The sequence below is a fragment of the Ambystoma mexicanum genome, chromosome 6p, assembly GCF_040938575.1.
Source record: "Ambystoma mexicanum isolate Mex_15411 chromosome 6p, UKY_AmexF1_1, whole genome shotgun sequence".
NCBI lineage: Eukaryota > Metazoa > Chordata > Amphibia > Caudata > Ambystomatidae > Ambystoma > Ambystoma mexicanum.
The window spans coordinates 725619181-725635118 of record NC_090935.1 but is presented as its reverse complement, the minus strand read 5'-3'; the positions used below and the strand labels follow the sequence as shown (position 1 = coordinate 725635118).

At 48.1% G+C, this 15938-nt stretch overlaps 1 protein-coding gene across 11 annotated transcripts in view; it reads left to right on the top strand.

Moving 5' to 3' along the window:
* MEF2C (myocyte enhancer factor 2C) overlaps window positions 1–15938 on the top strand; it is a 597063-nt gene that overhangs the window by 278878 nt on the left and 302247 nt on the right. For 2 of the 11 annotated variants that reach the window (XM_069627604.1, XM_069627603.1), the window contains exon 1: window positions 7379–7958. The exons of 1 other annotated variant lie outside the window; for it this stretch is intronic. The gene's annotated coding sequence lies outside the window, so the exon portion shown is untranslated. Of the gene's footprint in view, window positions 1–7355; window positions 7959–11366; window positions 11386–15938 lie in introns of those variants that run through there. 8 more of the 11 variants (XM_069627606.1, XM_069627605.1, XM_069627601.1 and 5 more) reach the window with 6 other exon arrangements.

Sequence of the window (15938 nt, the reverse complement as noted above, 5' to 3'; positions counted from 1 at the left end):
CAATGTTGGGGAAGACATCCAAAATATATCAAATTAATATGGGCAGCTTGTATACAAAAAGGAAAATGAAATCTGTCTGCTGTTCCCTTGCTAATGTTTTCTTTCCAATTCACATAAACATCCATACATATAAAAAAATACAATCAGATTGACTATTCCAGGTAATAGGATGATATACTCTGTATTATTGGCATGCTAATTGACATTAATTGTTTATATTAAAAAGGAAAAATAGTTAATTGAATAGTGTTTGAAACAAAACAATTAACTTTGTTTTCTTTGAAACCATTGACAAGTATTGGCATCAGAGAAAGTTGTGTGCACGGACATACAGTCCTCTGATTATTTTGCTAAATCTATTCTTAAGTGTTGGTCACCATCTGTGACAAACAATTGTTTCCTATCTTGGGAATAGGTACAATTGGATAGATTCTTGGTGTTGAATTGGTTGCAGCTGTTATAAAGGGTTGGGTACCTGAATTATGTTTCCTTTTGTAATGTGGGGACAGCAGTGCATAACTCTGTCATTATTTTCAAAGAATCTTTTTCAACCCCATGATGCTAGAATTCCATGTATTCATTAAGGAATAAATTTTAGTTACTTTATTAACTATGGCGGACACCAATTACAAAGACTTGTCAATCTACATTTCAATATGTGATAACTTACGCCATCAGAGATCCCGATTGATCAACAAAATCCGTACTTTGGTGAAGCTACACAGGGTTTCAATTTTAGATATTAATCACAAAGCACATATGCCATGTGTTAAATTCCCCTTTTTGGTGACATAGCTTGTAAACAGGGACCCCCCCAAAAATGCATTTAATTGCTATCTGGAATTTAATTAATTCTTGGGACATTTGGCTAAATATCCTGGAAACATTATACTCACTTTTGTTATGTCTTTCAAAGGCCCAAGGTCAGGCAGGGCTATCAACCGGCTACAAGCAGCACCACACAATAAGCTCTTACTTTCAGTCTGTCCACCTCCTCACAGAATCTGTCTCAGATAATCTGGTTCTGTTTTGGGAACGGCCTCTATGTTCAGTGCCATCTGGAAAAGGCCTCTTAATGAGATTTAACATCAGAAACTCCTATTTGGAATCCAAATCAGAGTTTCTCCTATAGGGTGGTCTCTCTTCCTTTTCTGCTTTTCTTCCTATATGTCTGAGTTTAAATACCCAGCAAACTCTAACTATGCAGCATAATTTAATGCAGCAATTATGAACTGGCCAGAGCCTGTGTTAGGTGATCTAGTACAACTCACAGAGGTGGGCTTTGCACTGCATTTTTCAGTACACATTTATGGGGGGTTAGACTTCCATGTCCCTTTCTATGCACTACAACCCTGCACTACACTAAAATCCATATAAAAAACTATTACCTTCCTCTTCCCCTATTAGAATATTCCACAAAAAAGCAGACGAGTGGCTGTTCACCCAATGTGGTGAAACGACTGCAGAGAGTAAGGCAAGTCATGTGATATGTCCCTTTCACTTACTCACACACCCCAAAGGCACACCTTCTTGCTTGCATTGGACCTTTTAATTGTCTGTGTGATAAGGGAATGTATGATATATTTTATTTGTATAACACTCATACACAAGTATTTCAGAGTGTGACAAGGCAAGGGAGGGGAACAGGGGAGAACACAACAACGATCTTACTAGGCCTAGTGACATTGAGAATGTGCAAGTGCATGTGAAAGGGAAAGGGGAAAAGCACATGGAACGGGGAGAGCGGAGAGTGTGGGGCACAGGAAAAACAGATAAATAATAATAAATAAAAATAAATAGATAATAGAGGCAATAAACAGTGGTAGTGCAGCCAGCAAGTGGCAACTGCTGTGTTTATGGCAGCAGACTGGTTAAGTCTGAAAAGCAAAGAAAAAGAAGACAATGGTGGTTTGGGGGCTGTATGGGTACAGATACAGTCCCCAGTGCAAGGGGTGGCCAGGAGACAGTGAAGGGGTGGCAGGGTGATCAAGCACCTGGGCCCAAGGGACAGAGGGTGGACAGGTGCACAGTACCAAGAGAGAGCAGATCAGCAGGGGAGATGGAGAGCAAAGACAGAAGCAAAGAGTAAGGTTGTGAAGTGCTTCCAGAACTGGAGATTTTCTCCTCAAGTTTTAGAGTGGCAGGGAGGCTATTCCAGAAGGAGGCCCCAGCCGAAGACAGAGATCTACCCCCAGCTAATTTCTTTGACAAACAACTGACCCTGAGGGAGTTAGAGGTAGAGGAGCAAATAGCTTGAGAGGGGGGGTATTTGCAGAGGGATATTTGAAGGTATTTTGGACCCAGGCCCCAGTAAGCCTTGCTGGCAATACAGAGTGTTTTGAATGTAATCCTTACATTTATTGGAAACCAATGGAGCGATTTCAGAGCTGGAGAGATACGATCCCAGGGCTTGAGGCCAAGGACAAGTCTTGCCGTCCTATTCTGGATTAGTTGCAGAGGGCGGAGGGTAGAGGCAGGTAGAAAAAGGCTGTTATAATAGTCCAACCTAGAGAGAACCAGAGCTTGGGAGACAGTGAGCTTCTGGGGGAAGGAGAGTTAAGGTAGAGTACCTCTGAAGAGGTGCAGTAGGAAGTTTGACTTTTTAGAGACTTCAGAGATGTGGGCAGAGAAGGAAAGTGTGGAGTCAAAGCTGACCCCGAGGTTCTTAGCCTTGCAGTTGGGGGTAGGAGGAGGGCCAAGGGAGGCTGGCCAGAGAGTGAGGGGAAAGGGTGGTGAAGGTGTGCCGATGAGGAGGATCTCTGTCTTGCTGGCATTCAGACAAAGATTATTGGTGGCACACCAATCTTGAATGGCAGTTAGGCAATCAGAGATGAGAGAGGGAGAGGAGGTGACTGAGGGCAGCCTGAAAATGAATTGAGTGTTGTCAGCGTAGCACTGGAAATGTGAGCAGAAAATGGCAGTGCAGTGGGCGAGAGTTGCCAGGTATTGGTTGAAAAGCCAGGGCGAGAGGTCAGACCCCTGGGGAACACCACAGGTAGAGAGGAAGATAGATGATAGGAAGGACCCAAGTTGAACCTGCAAGGGTCAATCAGAGAGGAAAGAGGTCAGCCGGGCCAGAGCCTGATCAGTGATACCCAGATTATCATGGGGACAGTTGAGCTTGAGCAGGATCTTATGGCTGACTGTGTCAAAGGCAGAATAGAGATCGAGTAGGGTGAGTACAGAGGGAATGTTAGAGTCAAGTTTGGAGAGCAGATCTTCACGGATGTTCAGGAGATCAGTTTCTGTGCTTCTGGCAGCTCTGAAGCCAGACTGATGGTCATGGAAACAGCCAACAGAATCGGAATGAAGGTTAAACTGAGAGCTGGCCAGCTTTTCAGGAGTTTGCCCAGAAAGGGAGTAATGGAAATTGGGCGATAGTTAGCAGGACAGGAAGGATCAGCTGTGGGTTTCTTGAGAAGAGGATGCACAAAGAAGTCCTTCAGATGGGAGGGGAAGGATCCTGAGACAAAGGAGTGGTTGCAAAAATTGGCAAGGGCAGAGCCGTATCAATTATGAGTTAGTCCTCTCCTCACCCCAGGAATTAGGAATTGAAATTGGACTATAATATGTATTGTTCTTATAATTGTCTGTATGGACATGGGTATTGATAAGAATTACATATATAAAGATTCAAAAAATATTTAGAATGCAGAGACATCATGCATGGATAACAGAGTTATTAAACTATACAAATGTATTATAAATCATATGTTTGCATATAATTCTGTTTTTTCTGATAAATTCAGAACGATCTTTATTTTTTTTTAAATCAGGCACATGGTTCTGAAGTTATAACTGAATGTGTTTTCACTTGTCCTATGTGAATGCACATTTTGTTAATAGGCTTTTGTTATACATAGTAACTGAATTACATTTTAGTCGTGTGTGGTCTGACCCTATCAACAGAAATCATCTGCTAAGAATGACATTTTGGATAAATAAATAGATAATGTTAATAGGCTGCTTCATAAAACCTTTCCATGATTTATGAGGACATTAGGGTGGACCTGCTGCAGCTCATAGGGGGCCTACTAGCCATGGCAGTTTCCCTGCATAACTTCTGTATTTTGAGGAGGCACACCTACCATATCGTCATCTAATGTCACCCACCCCTTCCTCTACCGCAGCTACCCTTAAATATTAAAAAAATGAAATGTTCCCTAACCCCACATCATCTATAAAAAGCAATACGGCTATAAAAGATGTGGGGAACCATTGTGTTGTCTTAGGTCAGTACCATTAGAGTCTGTGCAAACACTTCTTTTTAGGTTGTACATAATGGTCAACCATAAACATATCAATCCATTCCTCGTGTGGCATTCCAAATTGACTAAAAATTAGAAGATCATAAAAACCCTGATACTGGAATTTATTTTGAAGTTTTCAATGTTTTGAGAACATGTCTATTTTCTTAAGTAAACAAAACTGGGTCAGTTATTTCAGTGTAAAACCATGAGTTTGAATTATTTAATGGGGAACATTACATTCAATCAGATAATGTTTACAACATGACCAATATCAACCACCTGTGCCATGTCGGTGATACACCTGTGTACGTTCTTACCCTTTTTGGTCATTCCTGTGAACCTCTGGATCTCCTTAACGTTGTCACAGAAAATCTAATGTCGATCAACAAAAATGCCTCTTCAGTCTGAATTCCTACTTCTGGAATAACCCGTCACCTTTCTGGGTCAACTCCTCCTTCTGGGAACAATAGGTCATATTATTACAGAGGAGCTATTGGTTTATAGATTGCAGCCCTTCATTGATAGCTTTTTGGGGTTAACTATTCATCTAGGTGTCTGAAGATACAACAGTTGCCTTTTCTCAATGTCAGGAATGGTCCTACCTTTAAAGTGTTCAGTATTTTCACTGCCATCTCAGTTCCTCCAACGCATTCCAATGTTCTTCTATCTGGCATACAACAGGAACTTTACACTACTTTCACCTTGATCCCTTTGGTACACTCGGGGTGTTCATCGTTATTTTTCAGTGAAATATTCAGTATGTGGCTTTGTTGATGTAATATTAATATGTTTCTTTGATTTATGATTGACCGTCAACTGAGCCTATGTTATTGCTTGCTATTGTTTCGATCAGCTGTGTAAGAAACTGCCCTCATTATCTCCCCAATGTTCAGCTTTAGCTGTCTCAAGCCTGCTTACCCAAAGCATCTATTGGACATCCCCCTGTCAAGAACTCACACTCTTCACAATGCTCCCGAGCGTGAGCCTACCAAAAGAACAGGTTATTTGGTTGTATTCATTCTCGGCAGGTGGGCTCCCGGAGCTTTGTGTAAATGTTAATAATGAATACCTGCAAGTTAAATCTTTCTGTGCGGGGTATTCAACTATGCACAAAAGTGAACACTGCAAACAATCCAACAGCCAGTTCTATAAGCACTATATAATAACATCGATGGGTACTATTCAGTGGGGTATTAAACTCTTCTTGTGATGAACTCGCCAGTTATCCAGAAATGTGCCAATGCATAGAGAACGATTCTTACAGAATGAAATGGAAGACGAACTCTAGTACGATATGGACCCTACCTTCCTTCGCCAGTAGTAGTCATGGTAAGCTGCGGAGGATTGCAAGAGACCAATGGTGTATGGGCCGCAGTAGCGCCACGATTACCATCCAGGGTCGCAGAGCCGGTCATATGAATGCACTCATGGCCAATCAGGAGTATAACCCTGCTCCTGCAGTGTAGGCTCTTCTCCCTCTCACTCACTCTCTCACTCAGGAGGGGGCCACCAAGGCACATCTGCAACACCGCTGAAATCCTCCATCTACGCAGAAGCCGATCAGGCCTTGAAGCACTCGGTTCATTTGGGGTGGGCTGAATTCTGAATTCTTATGGATTTTATCGTTTTCATGTATTTCTTTTTTTTTAGATGCTGTAGCTCTGGCCCAGGAAATAACAGCCCACAACCTCAGCTCTACTCCCTCTCGCTCACACTGGAAGCGCATGTGTGGAGACCGCCCAGGTACATCTACGGCATTGCTGAAATTAAGACGCGTGTCTCACTCCATCTAAGCACATGCCAAGCAGACCATGAAGCACCCAGTTGCTTTGAGGCAGTCTGGATTCTGAAAGATTGGATTGTTTTCAATTATTTCTTTTTTTTTTTGCATGCTGCATCTCTGGCCCAGGAAGCAATGGCCCATCCAGAGACTCTCCCAAGGGCCATCCACCTAAGAACAAGTCAATGGGCTGTGTTTGTGCTGGTAGAGAGTTTCCCAGAACCCGCCCTCTGTTTTGCAGTCTGGGGGGGCAATTGCCACCTGGCCCCCTCCTTCCCAGGACGCCCCTGACACATAAGACACCATGCATACCCTTGTCTTACCGGTCATTTGCATGACATGCGTCCTGGCAGGATTATCACAGATGGATCCTGCCAGGTGCTGACACATGTTTCACTAATGCGCAGACATCCTGAGACACAGTAGCAAGAACTAAGCAGCAGGCGTGACATTGCATGTAAGCTCACACACGGCAGACAGAGTCTCTTCCACCCGCTCAGCAAGGCCGCAGCCTGCAGTTGTGCAGCACTACAAGGCCACACGAGCAGCGGATGTGTGCTGTACAAGCGCACAGCAACCTCGCTCTCCCGCCAATGAGCGACTTGGAACGTGGCTACCGGAATCATAAGGAGCTTTGCTGTTAAAGAGTGACATATGTTGCCGATAGGCAAGGCTGCAACACCAACATGCGAGCATACCTCTAGCAAAGCTCTAGCCTCACACACACAGCGAGACATTTCACCCGCACACTCTTCCGCCCGGGAGCTCTACAGCTGTGTGAAGTCACAGAAATGTCCGGAGTGCCTACACAAGTGCACACATAAATAACAGACGCGCACAGAGGCCTCCAGCTCCTGCAAAAACACGCTTTGTGAAGTTGTTTTGCCGAAGAGAAGGCCCTGTGGTAGCAAAGAGTGGGGGCCAAGTGAGCATGTGGCGGTCCCAACTCTCCCTTCCTTTCAAAACAAGTTGTGCCCTGGTGGGTTGAGGCGCGTGCGGCGGCGTGTACCTGCGAAAGGTGCAGCGCGCCCGCCAGTGTTGTTCGCCGAAAGAGAATTGTCATTAGCGCTGCGTCTGGCATACCATTACCAGCGAAAAACTAAAATTAGCCAAATGTCAGAAACGGAGAGATTGATTCGCCCAGACGCAATTATAATTTCAGAATGCTTGATTGAGGTGCTGATGTTCATGATTTAGTCTGCATAGCATATCCATAATTAAAGGCGTGGAGTGCGGCAATTTATCAATCTCGCCGGGGCTGGGGCGGCGAAGAAGCCGCCGTGTCTGTTTGTTTTATTAAACTCCTCGGGGCTGCCGGGCCCGCCCCCTTTTCTCTCAAGAGTCAAGCCGAGGATTTCTCCGGCGCTGGAGGAGGAGTAGGAAGAGGAGGAGAGGCGTTCAGTCCGGGAGTGTGGGAGACAGGAGAGAGGAGGAGAGGAAGCAGCGGGAGGAGGCAGGGGGAGAGCGGTGGCAGCAGCAGCAGCAGCGACGGAGGAGGCAGCAGCAGCAGCAACATCTCTCAGCAGCAGCAGCAAGCGCAGGCTCGTCCGGCAGCCAGCCCCAGTGCCTGCGAGATGCTGCCCGGGCTCTGAGGCGCCCCCTTCCCATCCGCCTTCTGTCACTTCCTTCCTGGATGCTTCCAGGACGGCTCGCTTGACTTTGCCGATATCGGGCCGGCGGCAGCAGCAGCAGCGGAGGCAGAGCAGCAGCACTTCCCCCCCACCCCCTGGCCGCCACCGTCAGCTTCTCAGCGCATCCTCTCTGGATCCGGGCTCCGCCGGGAGCGGCTCCACGGGCTTCTTCGTTCTTGGACCAGGTGATCCCCCCGCCCCCCGGCGCTGGCTGACAGGAGTTCGCTGCACTTTTTTCATCGAGTGGAAAACGAGGATACCCGCGACGGGGCTTCCTTCCAAGGGCCATGGATCCATGTAAGTAAGAGCATGAAAACTGGGGCAACGTGTGTGTGGGGGTCCCCGTATCCCCAGCTGCTGCCCGTTCCCCCCTCGTGCTGCAAACTTTCCAACAGAGCTTTCCATCCCGATAACTTCCAGCCTCCCGCTGAGCGCTCCTTTTCGCAATCCGCTACTTCTTGTTACTTCACTGCCTCTCTTCACTGGAAATGCCTTTTTTCCGGTCCCTGTTACCCCACCCCCTCCCCACCCCAGTCCCTTGAAGCTGCGGCCTTCGTGGACCTGGCTGCTCCTAAGGTGCCCACGCAGCCGGCGACCTTTTGCTCCAAGAAGCCTTTGATTTATTAGTAAAGCGTTCACAAAAGAAAACTTGTCGAGCTGTGTATGAAATGGGGATCTGGTTGGCGAAAGTTATTTTCGGGGGTTAGTAGGGTCACCCCTGGAGCATAAACACGTTCTCCGTATTGATTGTGTCAAAGGGTTAAACTGCCCCCTGTAAAATTACTTCACAGTGGTGCACACGTTACGGATGAGCGTCGGTTTAGGATGAAATGAGGAGTCATGTGCACACATAGCAACACGTCTTGCAATGGGTTATGGACAAAACAGGGACAGATGGCCATTGCCACCATTTGGGATTTAATATCTGTACACCTGTATACATAAGTGACGTGTGCAAACATATACTAATGCTTATATAGGCGCTACTCCACAAAAACGAGCGAATAACTTTCACGAAAAAACACAGAAAAGTAAACATCACTCCACATGGGCTGGTTGCTGTATGGCCGACCATGCTGCGCTGCCAGTTCCGCGGTCTAAACGGACCCACGGGCGAGTGCGCCTGCTTCTAGGCGCTTGCCATATATGTTTTCGCTTGACATGCCATCCTTTATAACGGGCAGTGCGACTGCAGGGCTCGGCTGTGGCGCGCGGATGGAGTGCGTGCAGCCACCCGAGCGAGGCCCTGCTGCGAGAGGTGCAGGTGTGTCCGGGGAAGTTACCTCGCAGCTCGGGGGCCGCATGTGGCGCCAGCAGCGTGCGTGTAAATGATTCCGGGTCGGTCTCCAAGCCCATTGGTTTAGGGCCGGCGTGATACGGGCGGGCTGGGCGGTATACAGTCCGCTCCGTATGGCCTGGCAGAGCCTAAGTAGTAGCCCGAGTCACCTTCCGCAGCTCAGGGTCACGCTCTAGTGTCAAAGGGACCTGCACCCGGACACCCCCCTCCCCATCATCACCTTTCCCCTTCCTGTTAAATCCTAACGTCTTGGATTATGTCAGAGGGGCCCCAGAGCTGTGACTCCTGGCCTCCAAATCCCGTGTTAACAGTGCCCCCAACAGCAGAGCTAATTATCAACCATGTGGGCACGCGCTCGGGGGTAACGCATGTCTCCGCGAACTCCGGACATTGGCTCCGGCCAAGACGCCATCGAGTTCAGAGAGACTCGTTGCCCGAGGCCGAAGCAGGGCACAGGGGTCGCCTCAGCGGAAGTCCCGGGTGTGTAAGCGAAGGGCAGCCGGGTGCTCTTGTCACCTGGGTATCAGTCCCGCCCATGTGACCCTCGCGCGTACCCCTGACGCCTGAACGACCCTTGCCTTCAAACTGTTTTGTGCAACCCTAACTCTGGGGGGTAAAATAAGGGTGCAGGGGCATCTTTCTCCAGGTGCGGCAGAGAAACCCTCACTGCGCTGAGAAATGTCACCCAGATTAGAGCGCTGGCGTTCCTGTGCGGCTGCTGTGTGGTAGGGTGCTCGCGGACTGCTTAACGGTGACCTTCAGCCGTGACTCTTTCTTTTCTCGACACACTCGAGTTTCTGTTTCCCCTTAGTGCTGCTTCATAGTACGTATTGTACATCCCATCGGCGGATTGTGGTGCGGCACTCGGCCGTGCACTCTTAGCCGCGCTCGTGTTACTTGCCCGAAAGTGCTCACTAGTTAAGGCCAATGGCGTTGCATTTCGGGCCCCCTTAAAAGCGGCAGCGGGTCCCCCGTTGGCTGCGCGTGCAGTGCACAGGGACGGTGTGCCCTCCTTTGCGATTCCGCCACCTACACAACACCACCGAGCAACGGCTGTATTCGTGGACGCCAACGCCATTTGTGTTGTTTATTTCGGCTGTGCGCTGTTAGAAATTAGTCGCACGTTTTTTAGAGGTAGAGCAAGCAGATGCTCCAGGTACATTTTAAAGTTGCTTTTTTTTGTCCAGATAAAAAACAAACAAATACCAAGCGGCCACTGTACTCTAAAAGTGAAGCTTTTAAGCTCGATCCCTGTTCTTGCGCATTTGCCCTCGGTGTCCCTTTGCCATCTCTGAGCTCTAGTGTGGGCGGGGGGGGGGGCTTTGCACGTCGCCCCGTTTTCCAGTCACTAGACATTGTCAGCGCTCCCCCCGGCCTCGGGTGCAGGCATTGTGGGGGCTATGTCTTTACTTAATGAGGAAAGCGTTGTTTCTGCTTTCGGCCCTCAAGCACTTGACATTTGGTGCCACCTTGAAATTCGTGGCTGTCGCGTTGTGTGTTTTGTTCTTTCTTAGCGTCCGGGTGGTTTTACAATCCAGGCCATAGTGCTAATTTAACGTAACTCCAAACCTGGCGGGACCCGGATGAGCTGGGGAAGAAGAGAGTACACGCGCATAACGGTCTCTTCACCCCTCGCAAGCACGAGGAGGCATGTTCTCGGTGTGTATGTGGAGGCGCGTGCGTTGCCTAAACGTGGCGGGATAGAGAGTAAGTCGGCTGGGCGTTGCGGGCCCAGCCGGCGCCGTGTCCTCGGCGTGGAAGTGTGCAAGGAGCAGCCCACGAGAGGCCACGCGCCGAGTGCGCAGACTGCGCGCATCTCTTCCAAGCCGGGCCTGCGAGCTGGAGGGGTCGGCGGGTTTTACGCGCTCTCCCTGTGGAAGGCGACGTGCCCTCGTGCAGTTTCTATGCATCGTGGTGTGCGTAGGCACATCTGGCGGTCTGCATTTCAGTGTTCCCCTCAGTGCGATGCAAAGCACTGACAATAAGACCCCATGTCTTGCCTTCACCCAAATGTGGTGCAAAAAATATCCCACTAAACAAATAAACTCCATGCACCTGTGCGTGTGTGATAATTATCCCCCCACCCCCACCCTCTCTCCCCGTGTGCCTGTGAGTGCTCGGGCTGCTCTTCCCTTTATATCAAGGTTCTGTTTCAGGTCCACGAAAACCGCCCGATTAGAGGATTTTTATGCTTCTGAAAGCAAGTCGCCAAACATTACATTCCCAACCAAGCAGGTATACTCTCTCTCCGCAAGAGCGCGTGCCCCCCGCCCCCGCTGCTTTCGGAGAACAGAGTTTGCTCCGCGTGCCATATCAGTTTGCATACCAGGCCGTGTCTCCTTGGGAAAGGAACGCCGCGCGACCTTAAAGTCGTGCCATTGACCCAAAGTGGTCATTGCGCTCCATCCCGGCCCTGGCGGGCTTAAGGTAATCTCCCTGGGAGGGGGAGGGGGGCCGATGGCCTGCACTTGGACAGGTAATTACAGGCAGCGTCTTCGCCGCGCCACCTTAATCTTCCAGCCAGTGCGGCTGCGGCGCTGTCCTATCCGGTGGGGTCGCGCCGGGAAACGGTGACAAGGGTGGCCTCGCGGAAGGATTAGGGAGTTCACATGTCAGGGTGATCTGTGCCAGAGGCACGCGGGTGTCTGCTCCTTGTCAAGGCAGCCACCCTCATGCTCGGCGGCCACACAGGGCACCAGTGCCTCGTTCAGGGCAGACACGGCCGAATGGGCGATACTTTCCGTGCGCCCAACTGCTATTGCCTCGCACTGGCGAGTTACGCGCTGTACAAAACGCCCACTTGTATGTGCTGTGCAAAAGGTCCTTTTCCCTTCTAATCTACACACCACACTTAACCTGCGCGTGTCTCTGGGGCTGCGAGGGCTGGCTGCAGACTATTATGGGGACGCCCCCTTCGCTCAATGTGTTTCTATGTCTTTCATAGTGGAGGCAACTCTCTCGGGAACTCGTTCTGCGAGCGATGTAGGCGCTAGAACCCTGGGCTAAATGAGTGGTTAAGGACCAGGGAAGGGTTGCTGGGCCCGTCGCTCCACACAGCGTGTCTTCAGATTTCTTTGCGTGCTTGCAAAGACGCAAACCCAGCTTGAAACATCTTGTCGAAAAAGTGGCATTTTGCAATACATAGCTCTTTTTGCCAGCCTGGTGGAGAGAAGGCCAGTCAATTGTTGAATGTAGCAACATGGCTGGGAGAATTAGCTATTTTTTTTAGATGAACTAATGAACTCTGTGATCATGGCCTCCATTTTGGCCACCTGATGGCCGCTGGTGTATCACATGGTGGGGGCACCAGGCCACCCACACGGCACTGCCTGAAGGACAGGTAAAGCTGGCTGGTGCTGTCAATGTATACCACTAGGGTCTGACGTGTTGGCAGGTCACGTGTTCATTCTACACATTTGTATTACATGGTTCACCTGTGCCATAGAGAAGCTAGAATTTGTCAAATGTATTTAAGGGGGACTGGGTGAAATTAAGAAATGTGACATCGTGTAATTGAACGTGTCTGCACTGCCCTTTGACCCCTTCTGGTTTTGTGGTGTTTTTCCTACGAACACATTATCACAGTTAAATTGTGCAGAAAAGGTAGAACTTGTTGCAAAATAGTGCACAAGCCATGAACTTTTCTTTGGTGAGGTTTTCCCATAAAAAAATATCTTGAGTTCTTTAGTAATTGTTTAATAAAAACGTAAATTTGAGCTGGCCCGGCTGCATAAACATGCTGATTTAGAGATAACGGGAGGAAATGTTAGAGAAATTACGAGCTAAGGAATGTGTGCAGTAGGTGCTTTAGCATTTGACAGTAACACTTAGAATTGGGAGGTGAGAAGAGTGGCTAAAATGCACTTAGGCCAGGCAAATGGTAGCATAACCGCAGGTGCACAATAGTTTCAGAAAATCAAGCAAAATTAAAAGCTGAACAGCAGTGCTTCGTGAAGGAAAGTTTCAAAGCGGCGCATGTAACAGAAGAGACGGGCCTTGAGAGAAACAGTTCATTGCGCGTGCTAGTTGTAACAGGAGGGAAGGAAGGAGATGTGAAAGTAACAATATTCTGCCAGTATCTAGCGACCGTCCTACTGCGACGCATGCAAAATACGTAGACTTGGAAATGCGCTGTTGCTGCGGGCAGTCAAAGTACTGAACAGGAACCGATTCACGATGCACCGTTCATGGGATCACCATACACTCCTGCATGCATCCCCGGGATCAAGACCCCATTTTTCAAAGCACCCTAGACCCCACAAGGGCATATTTTCCCCCAAAACACAGGAATGGGTTGTGCACAAAATCCCTGTCGACTCATTAGCGTAAAATCACTGAGGACTTGAGTTAGAAGATGTGGGTCAAGTGCTGGCCATTTCACCCCAAGGTTTCTACAAAACCCTACTGTGCATCTTTGTTGGTCTGCTTGCCTCTGCAACATGTCTACTCTGTGGCGATCTCTCCCTGTGTGTCACATAATACGTTTCCATCTGTAGGAGTTTCTACGGGTGCTCCTTGCCTGAGTCACCCACTGACTGAACTTTTGGGGATACTCTATCTGTGGATCAGCTGGTTGGAAAGAGCCCTTGGTTTATCTCAGGCCTTTTTTTATCCTTGCCAACTATGGGCTATCAAGTTGACTGGGCAATATTATGTTAAGCCCACGAGTCCCATGGAGGGTTTTCTATATAACAGATGCCTGCCCCGGCCATCCTATGCCTGGTTGCCTCTATGCCGTCCAAATGCGGCCTTATCATGCATTTGAAATTGGTTTAAATGTTATATCCACACATGTCATTGAGCTAATGCCATGACTGGGACGTCATCTCGCAGGTCGTTGAGTCGAGAATACTTTCTACTGTAGTGGTCTCAACAATGCAGGAATTGTGAGACGCGCGACAGAGCGCGACACTTCATGCACATGCATTACACATTACAGCAACAGAGCCAAGCCGAACAAACACCATGTGGTTAGTAGTGACAGGATCACATTAATATGCACCGCAATCTGGGCAAAGTGGGCATTTTTCGTTAGATTTTGCTTCTGCGTAATGCTGCACGAAGCAGCATTAGACAACATAATTCATGTTAATTCTTCAGTAAAGGAGGTCAATTATGATTATATTTCTTGTGAGGGGTAAGATATATTTTTCCATTTTTAGGCATTCAAAAAACATTTTGTGGTGGGCAAAAGCAGCCTCACAAATAGTGTCACAAACCCTATTGGAAGTTCCCAATGTTATGTGGCATTTATAAAGTGCACCGTCTTCCCATTAAATAGCGTCTTAATGCTGAGAAATGTTGCCTTCGGTATATATGCATAGTATTGTACGCAGGGGTCAAGTCCTAAAAATTAAAGTGGGGGGACTCATCAACAAACGCAATGGGATGTGACGTCGCCAGAAATTAGCATATCAAGGTGAAATATGCACATTTCATTAAATTGGCTTTTCATAACCACCCAAATTGCACAGGACGAATGGCATTTGCCTTTCATAAAATTAACACACGCACAAAACCAAGACAGGATATTTTCTTCTAATAGTGTGTTTGAAAACGTTGAAAAGTTTTAAACTCCAAGAACCACTACAAATGTTTTCCCTGGGACTTGTAGTACCGAAATGGGATATTTCACCTTTAGTTGTTTGTTATTTTTGATCGGTTATATAGTGCAGTGGTGAAATGTCCGGCTCCAAACCTAACGACTGTGGTGAAGGTCTGCTTTAATTCATGAATTCAAAGAGTACATCCAATGTTTCTCTTTTAGCTGGGGGAACTGAGTCCCCCCTCTGAATAAAGTGGGTGGACTCCGTCCCCCCGCATGTACCCTCGACTTGAGCCCTGATTGTAGGAACCAATCACATTTGAGGGTACTGCTAACACCGGATGTGTCCATGAGATCAGAGGGAGTGGCTGTCCTCGTTGCCTGCTCTGTGGAGAGGCAGCTTTTATTCGGCAGCACAGCTCTTGCTGCCACAAACAGGGCTGATATTCTAGGATGAATATTCATGCACTGTCCTGCAAATTTCAGGCACGCAAATTGGGTCATTTGCATATTGCGTGGCCATCCCGAATAACTGACTGCTCAGATTCCTGTAGGAAAGGTGCCGCTCACACCCTAATTTAAGGGGTTTGGACCTGCTGCTGGTTTATTCAGTGTCCCTCACAGTTCCTGTTTTTCAATTGTTTTTTGGAAACATGAAAGAGAAACCGGCGTTGCTAGGACCTTTCAGCCCTGTGCTAAACGCTTGAGGAAAACTAGCATTGGATTATTGGTCTAGTTTAGAAGCAGTTGGAGTTGTACGCCAGTGTAAGATCACTATTGAAAAACAAGCTCACTTGGCAGGTGCTCAGAGTGGTAATGACAATCATTTGGATCTGAAGCTTGATGGCTTGCCAGGAATGGCATGCTGCAGGTACTAATTGCCAGGAGTGAAATGCTGCATGTATTTTGTTATGTCTAAAGAAAATATTAAGTTGGAATTGTGGCCGTTCTTGAGCGCCTGTTTACCGAGTTTTTCTTCTGCCTGCTTCTTCATTGCTAACGCTATTCCTCATGTGAAACCCACAATGGCTCCCTTTCTGCTGTGGGCGCGACAGCGCGCGCGGACGAGAGGGAACGAGAACCTGCTGCTGCAATGAGAAGGTGTTGTATGTGCTGTAGTTGTGATTGTAGATTAAGGCCCATGAGACCCCAAACTGTTCCTGCCTTTGTGCGCCCCCTATGTCATGTTAAGGTACGGTACGGATACAACTTCACTGGGATGCGTCATTTCTCCAATGGTCCCAGTAAGTAAGAGGAGCTGGAACTTTAGTATTGAGGTCATTGGTGTTCTATATGTGCAACGTAGCACAGGTGACAGGTAATAAACCGGGCAGATAGTACAGTATCTATTCCCACAAGTAGGAGAAATTGTGCACACCCGCAGTGGCCCACCTGTATGCCATCTAGTGTTAACTGCAATACCCTTGAAAGCACC